At 46.0% G+C, this 17,725-nt stretch overlaps 1 protein-coding gene across 2 annotated transcripts in view; it reads left to right on the top strand.

Annotated features, from left to right (window-relative positions):
• ARHGEF4 (Rho guanine nucleotide exchange factor 4) overlaps positions 1-17,725 on the top strand; it is a 173,481-nt gene that overhangs the window by 126,867 nt on the left and 28,889 nt on the right. The window contains exon 1 of one of the 2 annotated variants that reach the window (XM_042024512.1): positions 13,395-13,974. The exons of the other annotated variant lie outside the window; for it this stretch is intronic. The gene's annotated coding sequence lies outside the window, so the exon portion shown is untranslated. Of the gene's footprint in view, positions 1-13,394; positions 13,975-17,725 lie in introns of those variants that run through there. 2 annotated transcript variants of the gene reach the window in all.

A 17,725-nucleotide genomic window follows, 5' to 3' on the forward strand; every position in this document is an offset into this window, starting at 1 on the left:
TCTTTTCTTTTCTTTTCTTTTCTTTTCTTTTCTTTTCTTTTCTTTTCTTTTCTTTTCTTTTCTCTTTTCTTTTCTTTTCTTTTCTCTTTTCTTTTCTTTTCTTTTCTCTTTTCTTTTCTTTTCTCTTTTCTTTTCTTTTCTTAAGAAAAGGTTAAATATTTTACTTTTTTAAAGGAAATCTTTACAAGTCTTTAAAATCAGGAAAAAAATAAACTTATAAGCAGGTCTCACCATCATGCATGTGGTGGTTTTCTCTTTCTTTATTCATTATTATTGAGAACAATTGCTTTTCTTTCATTTCTTAAAAGTTCATTTTATTAGAGTAAAATTCCATCACTTGTAATCAAGAAAGTAAACGGATGTGTCCAAAGCAGGTGTAATTTGTAAAATCCATGAAGCGTACGTGGGGTTTTGTTGGCCAGTTGAATTGAAAGAAAAAAATTATTTTTGGCTTGTTCCCTAGAATCTTGCCTGTTCAGGAGCCAACAAAACTGTAAGAACAAACAGTACATTATTTATTTTGTCGACTGGTTCCTACGGGTAATTAATCCATCACTTGGTTCCAGTGAGCCTTAGCAAAGCACTGCCTACACAGTCACTTCCCAGAACAGGAGATTACAGAAAGTACAAAACCTCTGCAGTGAAATACTGAATCTGTGAGATGGGAATTCTACAACAACAGATATCTTAAGTGTTGGAATTGAAATATCCCAAATAGCTGGTAGTTGGACAGGCTTGTCCTCATCTTCCCTGCTGGACCAAAAGCTGGCTATTGATTAGTCTTGAGTATTTTCCATAGTGCTAGGAGTGATGTAGGGTGAAGATTTCAGTGTTGACTCATTCAGTCACATTTTGTGAGTAGTCTCAGCTTTGTTTTATTGTATTCCAAGTTGCATTTTATTGGTTGTGGATAAGGAAACTATGGTAACCACATTATTCTTAGCCTTCTTGGAAGAAACAGCTTTCAAATAAATAGAGAAGGCTGAAATACATTTTTAAGGCAGTTGGCAGACCAAGTGTTGCATTAAAGAACAAAACACCCAACCACTGAGTTTTAGTTCATTTTGGATCAAGAGAAAATGATTATGAAATAAAAAAAGAAACCTTTCATAAAACTAGAATAATTTATTGGCAAGAATACTGGAGGGATAAAAGAAAGCTGGGAAGGTTGTATAGAGCCCACCTAAGAAGAGCAGCATGAGAGTGTGTAAGAGCCAAGAAAAATCAATCAAAAAGTAATAATAAGGGTTTGGGATGAGAAAAGAGGTTGGGGAAGTAATTTTCTTGGGGCATCTGTTTGACATTCTTTCAAATGCTTTCTTGATGCTCAGGAAAAGAGAATTTGTGTTTAGATTGTACTCGGTAGAGTTTACTTTGTGTTTGCTCCAGATAGAGACCCTATCCTTGTATTTTATTGCTTCCAGGGTTATCACTGGGTGAAAATGCAGTAAGAGAAAAATCTGTACTGCAAATACATTGTGATTCTGTCCTTCCAGTTCTCCATAAATGTTATGTATAGGACACTATACATACCTACAGCTTCAAGCTTCATTAAATGTGTTATATGTAGTCTGAATTTGAGAACGTGATGGGTTAGGCATATAAAAAGCCTGTGTGCCTGGCCCTGGAGTGATGGTGATGACAAGACGTCTAGTTTTCCCCTATAAGTAATTGGCCCAGGTGAAGAAGCTTAGACCAAGCTTTGCTTGGTAATACCTGCTGTGTCCTGAGGGTTTGTTGTGTCCTGCTCTGAGAAGGGCCCGTACGGCTCCGTGCTTTGCAAGAAATGCTATTGCAATTCAGCATGTCCCTTGCAGCCCTCCGTGAGCAGCACTGTGCCCATCTTGTGAAAGCAAAGCACTAAGTGTTCGGAAAATAACAGCAAGACTCCCACTTTTTTCCTTATCTCTTGTGGCTCTATGGCTGATAAGTTTGGAATTTGGTATGTGAAGTCTCGTTCCTGAGGAAATGCACAATTCACTGGCTTCAGCAGGCCAGGGTTTTATCTAAGACACGTAACCACTGTTGCCTTGTGTTTTAAAGTGGCAATATCGTAGTGTCTTACAGATGTTTGAGCTAACCCGTGGTTGCTGACAAGATGCAATTAAGCTAATTGGTTCCAACATATATGTTTCTGACTTAACAAAGTAATTATCCAGAAAAATGTTCGAAGTGGCACAAACAATACATCTGCCACATACCCAGGGCAACAGACACTGTAGAAGTACTCTCTCCATATCACTGAGTCTCTGAAACATTACTGTTGTGCTAAGCTCTTTGATCCTGTGCTGGGCTCACCCAGTGCTCCTCCCAGACCAGTCAATTTTAAACAAGACAGACTTATGAACTGTTGGGGGTTTTAAAAAAACCCACCAAACAAAAAAAACCAAACACAACAGCAAAACCAAATCAAACCTCAAAACTCATAAAATGTTAATACAGATGAAATCAGAACAACTGATTTTAATTTTGTTAAACATGAATAATATCCTTCATAGCCTTTTTCACTTCATTTATCTTCATTCTAATTAACAGAAATCTCTTGTGTACTATATGAGGGCAAATTTCAAAAGACAGAAACATTTTAAAATAATGCCACAAGATATTGTCATTCCTTTTCTTTAAAAGAGTACAGAAGAGATTGCAAAAGCTGTGGTCACAATGGATTTCCAGACTGAAAACAGAATTAGAATTATTGATTATATGGAAGCGATATATAACATTCTTATGTAAACTGGGAGAAGAGATTTATTATCACTTTTGTACCTTAACATGAGTGTATTGCTCTCCCATCTGAAGCTAAAGCAAACAGAAACCAGTTAACAGACACCTGCCAGCATCCATTGGGGTTTTCTTTTCCTTCTGGAGGGCTTAATTCCTACTTTTGTGTCCCATGTATTCCTGCAGCCAAGGCTGACAGCTGTGGTCCAGAAGCAGCAGATATGATTTATTTGCAGAATACAGTACAAAGCTCGGTGCTGTCAAGGACAAGAAATAATGTTCCCCTGTGGACATAAATCTTTACTGGATCCTAGTTCTTGGTCCCAAGTGCTTGTGTAACTTTTTGTAGGGCTTAAATGTGAGTGTTCAGAGTATGGAGTCAGAATTGTAACTTCGTTTACTGCCTGATGGGTTTCGTTTTTAGAGTTTTGTGGTCTGCAGACTTTTAAGGTTGTTTCAGAGGCCTTTTTGCAATGGATGTAAAGCAAATCAGTATATTGAAATACTCTACGGCAATTATGTCTCATCAAACATCGGGATCAGTAGCTAAGTGGTCCCAGGGGTTTCCAGAGCCATATTTCTGCTTTCTACCATGGCCAGCTGGGGCTGCTCTGAGCCACTTTCTCACATCCTCCTTAGCACTGGGACTTGGGCATCCCCTGAGCAAGGGATCCTCCCTCAGCAGGCTGAAGATGCAGAGAGCGTGATGGAAGCCAGTGTAGCTCACTCAGCACTGAAGAAAGGCTATCTTGTGAGTGGATGTTGGCATTTTTTGGAAAGCTGGGAGAAATGGGATATGCTGTCACACTTGCAGTCATGCAGTGAGTCCTTTTCCATCCAAATGCTCGTTCCCAACCGTGGGAGGTGAGGGCAGGTAGCTCCCTTACCATGGATGCTATGGTCTGTAGCATACACTCCACCAGGAGTTCAATCCACATAGAAGCATTTCTATAAAATATATTTTCTTTTGCTGGACCATGCGTTCTCTAAACACCCCAATTAATCTGATACTCATTAGGAACAAATAAAAAACCTCCAGGCTTAGCTTAGTTTTTGGGATAAGAATAATACATGGGGGCTGTCACAATTCTAACTCCCAACCCAACAGGCTGAGGTGTGACAGCGCTGTAGGTGTGCAAGGGGATGAGTGGGTTATGGGCTCAGTCTCCCAGGGAATCTAACTCCTCCTTCCAGCAGCCAAGCTGGAGCAGCAGAACAGGAGAGGTAGCCTCTGGCTTTCAGCTCTTTGTGGGCACGGGTGTGGCCCCACATGCACACAGACATGTTTGAAGAGGGGCAGGTACTGCCCAAACTTTCATCCCTGGCTGTAAATCAGACCAAAATACGTCACTCAAAGGAGATAACTGGAGACAGCATGATGGCTTTGGAGTCCTTACATCAGCCCTGCCAGCTGTTATATTGTAAAGACTAACAGCTTCTGTTAACACTTGTAAATGATATCTAGTGAGTATTAGGGGACTCAATAAAATGTCTGTTGTTTGTCGGCATTAAATGTGTTCCCAGTTACTGGGGTGTGCAGAGGGGCTTGGCTCCACAAATAGTACTCCCTTTGGAGAAAAAATGATCCAAGAATGTTTTAACTCCTGAAATTACTTGTGCCAAATCACCTCAAAGACTGTCTCTATTTTATCCAGTGAGTTCATGGGTTCCCAGAACTCTGTCTGATGCTCCCCACCAGTTAAAGAAAACATGATGTGTTTACAAGAGGTCGCTTTGTCGTGAAGATAAACACTTTGGCATCCCATTAAAAGAGCTCCTTTAACCTGTAGCAGTGGCATTGTGCCCTATAGGGATAAGGGCTATGTTGCAGAAGGTCTTGGTTTCCTGCCTGCCACTTTTAGCACGAGGGCCATTTACCACAGCACCACTGAGATCTTCAAATCCTTGCATGGGGCAAGGTAGGCACTAACCCTTCAAGGTTCTCGTGGTCCTGCCTGCTGAAGGCTCTGACATGCCCCTGATCAGGGTCTGTGCAATGAAGCCAAGGAAATGTGCAGGTGAAGGGGAGTGATTTCACCATCCATGTGTAAAGGACACCTTTCAAACCTGCCCTGTCTCTGATACAAAGAAGGAACTTACCGTGTCCTCAGGAGCTCCTTGTTTGGCTTTCAGGGATTCTTGGTTTGGTACCTAACTCTCCACTGCTGTTTTATGGGAGGAAGAACATTAGAAGCATTGTGATATTTGCACCCCTACAAAGATTTTAATTCAGAAGTGTATTAAACTGCTGTCACCACTGCTTGAAATGGGAGCCTGATGGTGTGCAAAGACAAGTCTGTTTTGCAGAATCTTGCAGTTACAATTTGCTCTGCTGATGTCTTTATTTTAAAAATAGGTTTGGGGATATCCATGCCCCAGTTACCAGTTCAAGAAACACCTGGGATGGATAACAGCACAATAACCAAATGGATAATGGAGGACAAAGATTTACTGAAAGAAGGGGATAAAGAAGGAATGTGAGAGAGCAGGAATGCTGGGTAGTGTAGAGGTTATTGCAGAGGTTATTCCAGGCTCAAGTGTTTGCACAGGGACAGGGAAGTGAGTATCTCTCATTTTATACCATATTTGTTTCTCAGGTTCCTCTCAGCATGCTTTTGATATCAGAACATTTCTTGATTTGTTCTCCTCTCCAAACCCTGATTTGGAGCAGCTTTTCTCTGCAAAGAATTTTCCTAATTCTTTAAAGACAAGTGATCCCAATGGTGGAAGAATAAAATCCCTCCTGACTCTTGATTGTTCAAAGGGCACTGTGAATCCCTCAGGAGATCTTCCCGTCCCGTGACCGAGGCCCCTTGTCCTATACTTGGTAAGCTGGGGGCTGAGTTAGCAAAAAGTTTGGCCATGGTTTAATGGAGTGAAGGCACTGGCATATTTCTTGCAGTTTTATATTGCCGAGCTGATGAAAGCAGAAAGATCAACAAGAGTAACCAAGCTGCTCAAGTGCCAGCCCCGCTCCTCCTGAGGCTCGTGGGAGGGTTCCCCCTCCCTCTGGGGCACTGGGGGCCAGCCCTTGCTGGGTGCCCTGGGAGAGCCCCTGTTCAGTCGGGTCCCTCGTAGCCTCTCCTTGCAGCGAAGTGAGGAAATGTTCCCCGCGTTGGCCCCGTTCCTCGCACTGGGAACACGCGCTCTCCGCGGGCAGTGAGCAGAGCAGCCTTTATCCCCAGCCTTTATCCCCAGCCATGGGGCAGCCCCTCACACCTCCTGTGCCAGGGCTTGTCAGGCTGCCACCGGCGCCTCAGGGGACTGCAGCAGAGCTGAACATCGAGTTCAGCTTCTTCCTTGAGGTTTTGGATTACGGGGAACGGTGACCTAGAAAGGTGGTGTGGGGGTTATTTTTTTCAGTCCTACTTCCAGCTGATGTTATCTATGATCTTTAGAGAAGATCCTGTTTCTGGCTGTTCCACTGACTCGCTGCTGGCAACTCTTCATGTCAACAGGTTTTATGAAATGAAAGCAGGGTGTGTGAGCTATCCAATACAGACTGAATGTCCTGTTTTATTCACATTCCTCTGCCCCTAACAGATGCTTTTCTAGTAAAGCAGGGGGGCACCTGGTTCATTTAACTGCTGGGGCTTGATAGCCCATCCTCGCCTTCCTGATAGTCTTGACAACCACTTACCAAGTTTGCTTCTGAGCTGTATCTTAGATTCTTACTAATTTCTTGGGGCAGATTTTGGAGAACAGCCCATCACAGTTTGATCTTCAGGGTGTATTGTTCTGCTGCATTTTTTCGGCCTACTGGCTAAAACAGGGGTGTCAGGGAAAATGTCACCTCGGAAGGTTGCCTGACCAATTAAAATTTCTGTCCACTTTTTTATCATGTAGGACATAGGAAAGCCTAGCCTGGTTCTTATACACAGCTTACGTGTGTCGTTTATCCTCTTATGGCTTTTCTCATTCTCATGGAACGTGTTCTCATCCATGGAGCTTATTCTTCTCTCCAGCCCTTCTGTGGCTCCTTTAGTTACATCAGAAGGCAATGAAGGAGGACTCCCAAATTAACATTACCAAATTAACATACAAGGGCAGCTTGGAAGAACTTTAGAGACCTGTCACTTGTAAGCAGTTTTCTGCCTCCAGAAGACTGGTATATTCTCTAAGAGGTGAGGATGCTGAGCAGTAAGAGAAGGGTCAGAACACTGCTCTGCAACTAAATGCATTATTTTAAAGATGACAGGTAAGGGAATGCTGTACTTGTCATTTTATAATGTGTGGGCTCAACAGAATATCTGAGACAGCCCAAGACTACATTGCTTTCTTGTAAACACCTGCATAGTCAGAAAGAAAGGGGACTTGTGCTCTAGAAACAACCAAAAAAATAAAGCTTGACCCTGTTCCCCCTCCCATCTCCAGCCACCTCTTGTAGAAACTCTTACAGGGATTATCTGTTAGTGTCTTTTCAGCTCTGTACATTAGGCATCTTCCTCTACTCCGTGTTACCATATTCACCTTGTCACTCACCTTGTACTGTTATTCATCCCCTTCTCATCCACTTTATCTGCTTTCACTGGCTTCATTGCAGCTTCCTCTGACCTCACCTGTTTCAGGTCCCACAGCTCTACCTATGCCTGTTCCCTCTCTTCTTTCCTTGACTTTTCAAGGAGTATTTCTCTGGCTCTGTTTCTCCCTTATTTGTCTGTTCCAGCCCACATAGTGCCCAAATGACTATTCCTTGTTATTCTATGTCATCCATGACTGTCAAATTTTCAGCTCAAACACAGGATACCACAAAACCAAAAAGTATCCAAATAATTTTAGGAGCCCAAACACCTCTTCTCTCAGTCACTAAGGATATCATTGCCAGCATGTCTGTTCCTCAGCCCTGTAACAAGAGTGGCCATTTTCTACTCTGACCCTGTTCTAGATATTGCATTCAGGATGTTAATCTTGCTGGATCTCCAAGATGCAGCATTTCCTGTCCTTCCATCTCTCTTACTACAAACCCCATTCAGCCTGTGTTTATTTCAGAGCATCATTATTACAATATCCTTTGTTCTTCCCGTGTCCAATGTGTACTGAAAATATCCACCTTCCTAGGCCACTGCATGGGCTGTGCCAGCCTGTATTTGCTTCTCTCTGCTTGTTCCTTGCTCTGCCCCATCTATCCTAACATGCTGTTTTGTTTCCCAGGCCATTCCTGTCTGTATCCCTCCCCTGGCATCCCAAAATCCCAAAAGCCTGCCCAGCTCCAGCCCAGCACAGCCTGGGAGTGTGTCATCCCCTGTGTGTGATGCTGGAAGCTGCCTTGCCTCAGCTCCCAGGGTGTGTGGGATGTGGTGCGTCGGCACGTGGCTCACGGCACCAACACCTTCCTTTGGTGCTGGAGCTCCGGGCTGTGATGGTAATTCCCAGATGCTTCAAACATGTTAACAGTTGCTGTTGCTACTCTTGAAAATAAAACTTGCTTTAGAATTTGGAAGACTTTCCAGCTTTAGTAGAGTCTGAAAGCAAAAGACTGGTTGCTAAGCAGATTGTCTCCTTTTCTCTTCTTTTTTTAGTTGTAGTCAGGGGTGGCCAGTCCAAATGGCTGCTTTTCTTGCACTCTCTTGCAGTGTGGCCATGCCTTAATGTATGCACTGCATAAGGAAATGGTCAGGCCCATTTTCTTTCCATTGATAGTTATCTCGTGAATCTTGGTACTCGAGCACAAGAACAGCTTGTAAAGTTTTGGCAGCATTGCATGAGTAATCTGCCCAGGGAAGTACTGGCTGTAAAAGCTGTGTGGGCTTAAACCATGCAGTATGAGCTAGAGAAAGATGCAGTGGGAGTAACTGTGCTCTAGTAACACAGTGTTACACACTGTAAAAATGCAAAGCAAATTGTGGGCCTCTGACAGACTGTTTTCCATTTTAGAAGTACATGATCATATGCAGCTGAAACAGCTATACTTATTCTGATGTTTTCTGGCCGTGGCTCAACAGGAATGATGCCCTTTGGGGAGGTGTTAGCTGCAGTTGTTACTAAGAGTTAACTCAACACATAACAGGGGTGATAGTTGCTTAGTTTGGATGCTGGGAAGTGTAATAGTGGCATAATTGGGAGTTAAGGAAACTTGGTTTCCATGGAATGATTTGCAGGTACAAATGCTTTCCCCTCTCACAATTTCATTGTCGGCCCTTTCAGTTGCAGAGCTGAAAACCAGGTAGAAATCTGTCCATTGAACAGTCACACGGCCTGGATTCTTTTTTAAAAGATGCATTTGAAATCGTTCATCACAGCAGTGCTATAGATAAAAGTATTTTTATCACTAAATTAAAAAAAAAAATCAATAGAAACAAAAACTTCTCCCCTAAGAAGTTCTTCAACAGCTCTGTGTAACGGAAAGGGCAGTAACAATTATGTGATTTTTATGTCAAAGAGAAGTTGAAGGGGGAAAAAAATCCAGTCACATGGACCCAGGTGAATCTGGCTGTTGCAACATTAAAGGTTTCTGGATGTGCTGAACGTGTTCTCTTCCTCTGTAGTTCTTTATGCCCATCATTCCAACAGCCAGTGATGCCAACCAGAGGGGAGGGAAGTTCATGTTTGCGTCTGCGGCTTCATTGGTGCAACAACAGAGAGGAATGCTGCCTCAGCAGGTATCCTATTTCGGAATACCTAGGAAAACTCGTCCAGGAGTTCACATTTGCGTGCTCCAGGCTGTGTTTGCACGCACGGAGCTGGCAAACCCTGGAGCTGCCTGCCTGGTGTGCCCACGTGCTCTGCCCTGAGCAGGCAGCCCGGCTGGGGCAGAAGGTGTCTGTGTGTCAGTGTGTCAGCTGGGCCCAATCCAGGCTCAGCTCTAGCACTTCTGTCTTTGTTAATATTTAGATATACTTTCCACCTTTTTGGAGGGAGAATGTTGATAAATAATGACCCAGTAAGAGTGCTCTTTTTTTGTCTGGGGATATTTAGAGTGCTGTTTATTTGCGCCGACAATACTACTGTAGCCTTGGCTTTAAGAGGAGTTGAATTGTGCTGTTTCTTGTACTTGTAGCAAGCACATTCCTATTTGTGACAAGTCAAGGACAGGAAGTCCTGGAAATGTGCTCCAGCATGGTGTGTGGTGTTCTACCTGGAGCTTTGCTTTCCAAGTCTGCTCACTAGGAGAGAGGAGAAAGGTGCTGAAGGTGGGGCTGGTCCCCCACACGACTGCCCTTGGTGGCCTTGCTGTGGGACACGTGCTCTTTGCTTTCCCAGCATGATGGATCCAGCTTCACTGCTTGTCTCCTCAGTTATTTATTTGTCTGTTCTACTGGCACACCTATGCTGCTTATTACAGTTATTACTTCCCCACATTTATGTGTGTGTGTGCCTTTCAGTTCCCAGTTCAGCTGTTACACTATTGAAACAACCTTTTTACTGGTAGACAGTGGGTTTGTCTGTATACTCCTGGCCTCCTAAAAATGACACCTAAAGCAGTCTTCAAAGGTTAAACCTCATGTGCTGCTTGGTGATGAGTAAGGACTGGGCAATATTTAGTGTCATTTTGATGAAAAATGAAGGCATGTCTTTCTTTTTTTATTTTATCTAATATTAGATGGGGGGTCTTGAATAACTCATTCCCTGAAGCCTTGGTCGCTGAGCAGCTTCTGGGACTGCAGCAGGGCTGTGTCTGTCCAGGCCTCTGAGGCTGTGCTGTGCTCACTACTTGCTCTGTTTGAGTGGCAGCATTATTCCCATGGTGCAGTCCTGGCTGAGGACGGCTCTTAGAGGAAGGATTGAAAGGAAATTATTACAATTGCAAATTAGATTCCAACGGAGATTGTGCAACAATTATTTGAAATATGCTCCCTCAGTGATAGTTATACAAAGTAAGCCCCACTGTATCACAAGTCATGAGGTAAAACTTTCAGCTATTTCATCTCTTGCTGATGCCACCTACCACAGAAGCATGTCTGATGAGTGAGGAATAAGAATGAGGGTTTATTTCCATGATGGAAAAATGCCACATGATGTTTAGCAGAGTGCAGCAGGAGCTGGAGAGCCCCCCCACTGCAAACACTTGGAGTTACCACGGAATAACTCCCCTGTGCAGAGTCTCTGCCACAGACCTTGTGAGGGGATTCACTGTGTGGGGGTGGAAACAAAAGGCAGGTCACAGCTAGAGTCACTCTGCAGCTTCTGTCCTTGCTGAGATCAGTTTCTCTTCACTGTGGGGTCAGAAGGGTGAATGCCACTTAACATTAACTGTGCAACACTCCAAGATGTACTCAAGGCAAACACGTCACTTGTGCCCAGGCAATGTAGTGCAGGGGGGCGCTTGGATCTGCACGTCAGCAGAGCAGAGGAACATAGCTGGGACTTGGGGTGCTTCTTAGAGACAACAGAGTTAGATAAAAATGTACCCTCCACTACAGTTTTGTACCTTTTTTTCCCCCTGCAATTTCTTTCTGGCATCAGTTTCCCCCAGACTTCTTATTCCAGGGGAGCTCAATGCAGTGTCCAAGAAGTGATCTGCTTTCCCCTTTCAGATGTTTTCAGACAAACTTCCTGTGCTTTCACCTTCAAATGTTTTAGCCTGTTCATAAGTGGCAAAGATTTCAGGCGACTGTTGGAGAATTATATTGTGGATTTTAGAAACTACCCCGTATCCTGCAACACCAACAGTATAGCTCTGCCAGCCTTGTTGAATCACTGGAGTTTATCTATTTCTTTTCACTGTAACTAAGTGCTTAGACAAGATATAGTTGCTGTGCAGTTTTCAAAGAAGTGGGTGTGATCATGCTTTCCATTCACCATGATTAGCTTCTCCTGAAGATCTACATCCCACCCAAATCCTGCTTGGTGGTTTATGTCCAAACTCAATCAGGCATGAAAAGCCTTCAAAGACAGACGAGATTTGCAGAATGCCTAGGAGTTGAACAATGCAACGATGCCAGTCAACTGTGGGCTTGAAGAACTTTCAGCAAATTGAAGTCTGCAAGCTTTGAAGTGTTCTGCTATGGTGCACATGGCAGGGGAAATAGTTTTTTTAAGCCATTAGGTCATTGCAGGCCAAAAACTCAAACACCCATGAGCTTGGGCGGCCTGTAGATCCCAGTAGTTTTCTCTCTTTCTGAGGTTTTTCCTACAGATCTTGAAGCTGCATTGATAGCACAAGACCTCATCCTACGCATCACTCTCCTTGTTCTATATTTAAGCTAGAGACAAGGAGATTTGCAGGATCTTTGTGTTCAGAAACAAGAAACTGAAATAATTCTTGATTTGATTTTATTATGACTAAGAAAGACAGCTTTCTTAAACACTGCAGAAGCATAAGGAGACAATGGAAATTTTGACTGTCCTTTCTGTATAGCCCCTGCTGAGGTTAGCGCAATTTGGGAAAAAAACTCCAAAATTAAAGGAAAGTACCAGTACCCATAACTCTTAAACTTTTTCCCTTTTAAATATCTTACCTGCTGTTTTCCAAGATACATAGAAGAGCTGCACAGATCCCCAAGAAACATTATGGGCATTGATGCGCTAACACCTGAAGAAAACCCAGCTTTTTTTATTCATTTGTTTCTCAGTTGCGAGAGCAGCTGAGTGTTCCATTCGTACCCACATCGTGTGGCTGCTCCCACACGGCCCTTCCCAGAGGTGGAGGCTACCACCAGAGGTGTTCAGCAGTTGGGGTGTTTAAGGGGGGGAACCTTGTCTCCTGGTTCCCACTCCTAGGAATGTGTGTGGCCATGTTGGAAACTGTTGTGTAAAGTGCAGAGTCATCCTCTTGGATAACTCCATCCCCCATGGAGCATCTGCAGCTCCACACACTAGCTCCAGTATCATCTAGCCCTAAATCCAGGGTCTGGACTGAGCAGATTTCGGTATCAGGATTGCTGGATTTGTATCCCTCAGTTTCATGAGGGGGAATATGTGGCATAAGTGAGAACTGTAAGATGTGAAACTGCCTCCTGTCAATGAAGGACTTGAATACTGAGTCCTCCTCTTCCTCTCCTGGGGAGCGATTGTTGCTGGCTGTTGAGTAAGAGGTGGGCTCTGCTTTGCTGCCTAGAGGAAACAAAAGGGCTGCAGTCGAAGAGCCTATGATGGGTGCTCTCCAAGATCTGTCCCTAATCCTTCCAAGGTGGAGTGCCTTTTCCCTGTGTTCCTGACCCAACACAGGTGGGAGCTATGCTTAGCTGGGGCATCTGTGAGCGTACCTGAGGCAGCTTGGTGAACTTTGCAGTCCAGCAGCAAAAGTTAAGTTCATAAAAGCATGTTTAGGACTCTGCAGAGCTGAATAGGGGTTTTCTGATTGCAGAGATTTGGGGATTTGCAGTGACTCAGGCCCACGGAGGCGTTGGCAGAGAGAGCCAAGTCCTTTAGACTTTCTGGCTCCAGGATCCTGCCGGGAAGAGAACGGCAGGGTCCAAGAGAAGCTGCTTCTCCTGGGCTCCCAGGCAGAGGCAGGGCTGCGTGTCCGGTCCTCCGGCGAACACCGCACCTGTTGCACGCTCAGGCGAGCGGGAATCCGCCTGTGCCCTCGCCTGTCCAGGGCCGGCCCCAGCCGGCGCAGGGGATTTGCCTCTGGCAGGACTCGTCTCTAGCGCTGGCACACTCTTAGTGCGGGTGGAAGGATTTAAAAAAGCAGCCGCCTAATCCTCTCCTGACCCTCCTTAAGAGCCTCCCTGCACAGCGCAGGGCTGCGCTCCGCGTTGCCAAGGCCTGGTGTATCCTGGAGACGGCGCGCAGCAAATCGCGGCGCCGCTCTCTGGGAAGCCGACATCGCCGCCGGATTGCAGAGCTCCGCCACGCTCCGCGCTCGCCACCGGCAACCCAGTGTCCTCCTCCCGCTGGAGCGATGGCGACGGCTCCTTCGGCACAGAAGACGTGGAACCCCGGGGATGCGCTGACAAGCTCCCCCTGAGCTGACGGGGCGTTTGGCACACGTGCTGTGCGGGAGCAGCAGTGGCTGTGCCGAACCATTTAGACTTCTGCTTTTGAGAGCTGCCAACAGCTTTTGTTCACAGCCCTCTGCCCCATCCTGCCCTGGCAGGCACTTAAGCTTTCTTATTTATTTTTTTTTTCCTGGGGGCCGAAGCCATGGCAAAGGTCCCCGACCGAAGCAGGCACAAATGGAGTGCGCTTCACACTTTCCTCCGCTGCAACATGAACCCGGAGACCCAGCGGGTAGTGGTCTTTGTCATCCTGCTCTTCCTCATCATCGTCAACGTGGTGCTGATGTTTCTTTTGGCATTTCACTGAAGGAGGACTGCCGGTAGTGGTGTGGTGCATGGGGGTTTCCAGGACTGGGCAACAAATCAGCAGGTCAGCTTGTCGTTGTCTGCCTCTGGTCTGCTTGTCTGCTGTTACGGTAACTGTGTGTCTCAGAGTATTCCTCCCGTGTTTTTTAATCATCAGCTCTTTCCCCACCCTGCTCCCCTCACTCTCGTCCTGTCATCACTTGTGCCTTGCGGTTTGGATCCCAGGTAAACAAGAGAAAGGGAAAGAGGTAACGGAGCCAACCTGCTTAATCGTAACCGCTCTCCGTGGCACTAATCAGCCTTGATTCCTAGCGATGACGATACCGTGCCTGTATGTAGCTCTTCTCAGCCCTGGAGAAGCCCAGAGTGCTGCTGCTTTGTTTGCAGAGGGACAGTCATCCTGTAAGGAGCCCTTACACAAGGACCAGCTACATGTAAACACCTGCTGTAAAAGCTGAAGCCTGTAATGCCTCCGTTGCTCTGTCACTGTGAACACTGCTGTGCAGTGGCATGAGTAATGCCCAATTAGCCGAAGAGATGGATTAATAGAGTCCATCAGGAATTCAGGCTGAATAAACGCTGCAGCAGTGTGGAAGGAGTGTTTTGTTGGCTTTAATCCCATTTCCTTTATTATACCTCAGTGCTTATCAGCTATGTGTATCAAAATGGCTGGCAGAGCCACAGCACAGGACACTGCCTGCAGGCTACTCATTCCTTACGGGCTGGGGCAGCCGTGCCCAGAGGGGGAGCGACTCCAGGAGCACTCCTGTAGAAGGCTGGGAGGGAAGGGCAGCGAGGCAGCCTGCCCACTCCGGGCCTGCTCAGCTCCATGATGTTATCGGCAGCCCTGCACATCACAGCACTTCCACACTTGGCATTGGCACCTCAGTGGAGCAACCCTCTACTTGGTGGCATTGAAGGAGACCGACTCCTGGCAGAAGACAGACTGGAAAGGAAGCCACAGTGCACTGTTCTTAAAGACACTGCTTGCTTTTGTGCAGAAGACTGCAAAAGATCCAAGCCCTTAAAATTCAGCAGGATCCTTCATTTTGTGTGTTAGGTAATCTGCAGTTTAAGTACAGCTTTCACAAGGGCAGTGTGTTTGCTGGCGCTAATGGTTGAGGCTACTGCAGTTCCTTCAGACCTGAATATTTATGGCTCCTGGAGTCTGATCTGGTGTTGAGAAAGGCTGGATGGTGCTGTTGTCTCTGTCATCATGAGTGATGTACTCTGTATCAGTTATTTATGTGATCGTGTAATACATTAGTGTCGTACAAAATCACGTCACTTTAGCATGCAAAGAAATGGAATTTGTACCCGTGGAGCTTCTTTCTGTTACACCTGAGGTGTGCAGAACATCTTTTCCCTGAGAGAGGAGTCTCTCTTGCAGTTCTGGGGGTGGGGCAGCAGCAGGCCCCAGCTCCCTGCAATTCTCTCGGAATCTCTTATGTAGATGAACAGTTTTGAATTATTAAAAATCTTAAACTAGGATATTAATTCTATTATCTAGCCATTGTGATAAACAGCCACCAAAACCATCCAGTCGATGTTGTTTTCTGAAGTTACTATTAAAAAAAAAACCCGCTAACCACAGCTTACAACTTGGCTTTCAAACAAATCTGTTTTCTCACCTCTAAATTTTACCTGTGGTCTTAGTTGCAGCTGGAATCAGAACTGAATGGCACAAGGTGGAAAAAGGATTGTTTATTGGAAAGGACAGGTGAATGATGGGAATGTACATCTCAGTCTTCAAATGACACGTGAGAGACCAAAGTATGGCTTCGGGTCATAGGTGTCAGTGACAGAAAGCTTTTAGTAGCTGCCTATGAGGGCAAATCCTGTACAAGGTTTGAGCAGGTTCTGAAAGTGCTTGAGGTTCAGAAGCTTGCACCCCTCATCTAGTGGGAGCAGTGAGAGGCCTCAGCATCGTGGCAGCCCTTGCACTGTGTTTGGACTGTCAGTTATTGCAGCCGTGCCTGCTCTGTATCTTGAAATAGTGCAAAAAAACCCCGTGATATTAGATGAGAAGAGCAGTTATCCGCAGGTCCTGTGTGCACGTGTAGCTCTGAAGAGTAGCTGGTAGATCAGCTCCATTCATAATCCCAGGGTTTGGCTCAGCATGTAGAAGCCATGTGGGGCAGCTGGGAAGCTGAGCACGAGCATCTGCCAGCCAAGGCTGAGCCTAGATTCACTAAGTGACTCATGCTCTTCCTTAGCTCGGTGCCACGTCCCTGAAATGTTCCTTGGGTGGCTTTTGTCACTGAATTGGAGACTGTAGCTTCCTGTTACACTCTGCCTAGGAAGGTACTTCGCAGAAGTTTTCCAGGAGCTTCTTTTTATTAAGTGTCTCGTAAAATTGATTAGCATGGAGCTGGTCTTATGGTGGTGAAGTAATTTACCCTCTGCTACTGCTGCATGCTCAGTTTGGGGATGCCTTATTCCTGCTGCTTGCTGAAGGGCTCTGCTAGGTTGGGAATATCAAACCTGGGAAGGCCTAGGAATGCTGTGAGTTTGGGCAGCTCGTGCCTCTGAGGCACAGTGCTGCCATGTTGCTTCCTGCAGGGCAGCTTTCCTCTGGGAAGCATTGCAGTTGTTGATCGAAAAGGGCCCAAACTTTCCCCAGCAGGAGACGACCTGCTTGCTGCTAGAGAGCTGAAGGAAAGAACTGTTGCCTTCAAGGGCTGTGGGGGAGTCCAGGACAGTGAGGAAGAAAAGCATGTTATAGGAAAGGTAATGTGTCCTCTGGTGAAACTGTCTTCCCCTTCCCTGCTTGGGGCAATTTGCATTACTCCTGCTTAGGACAATTTTGTACCAGAATAGTTGGGAGCAAAAAACTGTAGAATTGTTCCTGTATTTAAAATTTCTGATCAGAAAAATATCAAGGTTATAGAGAACCCTTTGGAAATCCATGTTCCAACACTGCCTGCCACAGGTGTTAGCTTGGGTTGCTATGAGTCTGGGAACACTTTTCTGCTTACTGTTTAATGGTTGGTGAATTTTAATTTCCTCTTTCCAATGCTTGTCTAGATTCTTGATACCTGACTAATCCTGAAGTATCTCTGTCAAGTTTTGTTATGGGGAAGTCAATGGTTTTCTCCTTTCTCAGTTTTCCCTATGGCTGTATACATTCAGCTGGAAGCTGCAGTTGACAAGTGTTAATCAGTCTGGTATCTGTTGTGACTCATTCAATTCTGCCTCACATCTTGGCTGAAGAAGCTGCAATGGCCAATAAAGCCCAGGAAAAAGAGAGCTGCTGAAGGATCCCTGAATCATGTGCAGAAGCTGTAGATGGTGATAGAAAGACAGTGCCGAAGGAGAGCTCTGGGGGGAAGGAAGAGGCTCTGACATTTTTTGTTGGGTTTTTTAGTTTGCTCTCAGTTCACCTAGCTGGGTGTTCTGTAGAAGGGCTGTGATTGCCTTCCCTGCTGTCCCCTGAACACCAGACCCTGCCATGGCACTGGGGCCACAGCCCCGGGAGGGAGCAGCACTGCCAGGGCAGGGGGAGCAAGGCAGCTGGGGTGCCCTGTGCCCACCGCCCCCTGCTCCTGCTGCGGAGCAGGACATGGCAGCCAGGCCCTTGTGTGGCCACTGGACAACCCTTCCTCCTCCTCCTGCTCATCCCTGGGTGCAGAGTGAGGCTGTGCCCGCACTCCTCCCGTGCCCTGCGGTGCTCTGGCTGCGCGGCGAGACAGGGACAGGGACGCGCTGTGCCCTGAGCCCTGCAGGGACAGGGACGCGCTGTGCCCTGAGCCCTGCAGGAACAGGGATGTGCTGTGCAGTGCCCTGAGCCCTGCAGGGACAGGGATGTGCTGTGC

Source organism: Corvus kubaryi, unplaced genomic scaffold, assembly GCF_017639235.1.
Source record: "Corvus kubaryi isolate FWS band 111438036 unplaced genomic scaffold, C.kubaryi_AGA036_p1.0 37264, whole genome shotgun sequence".
NCBI classification, from domain to species: domain Eukaryota; kingdom Metazoa; phylum Chordata; class Aves; order Passeriformes; family Corvidae; genus Corvus; species Corvus kubaryi.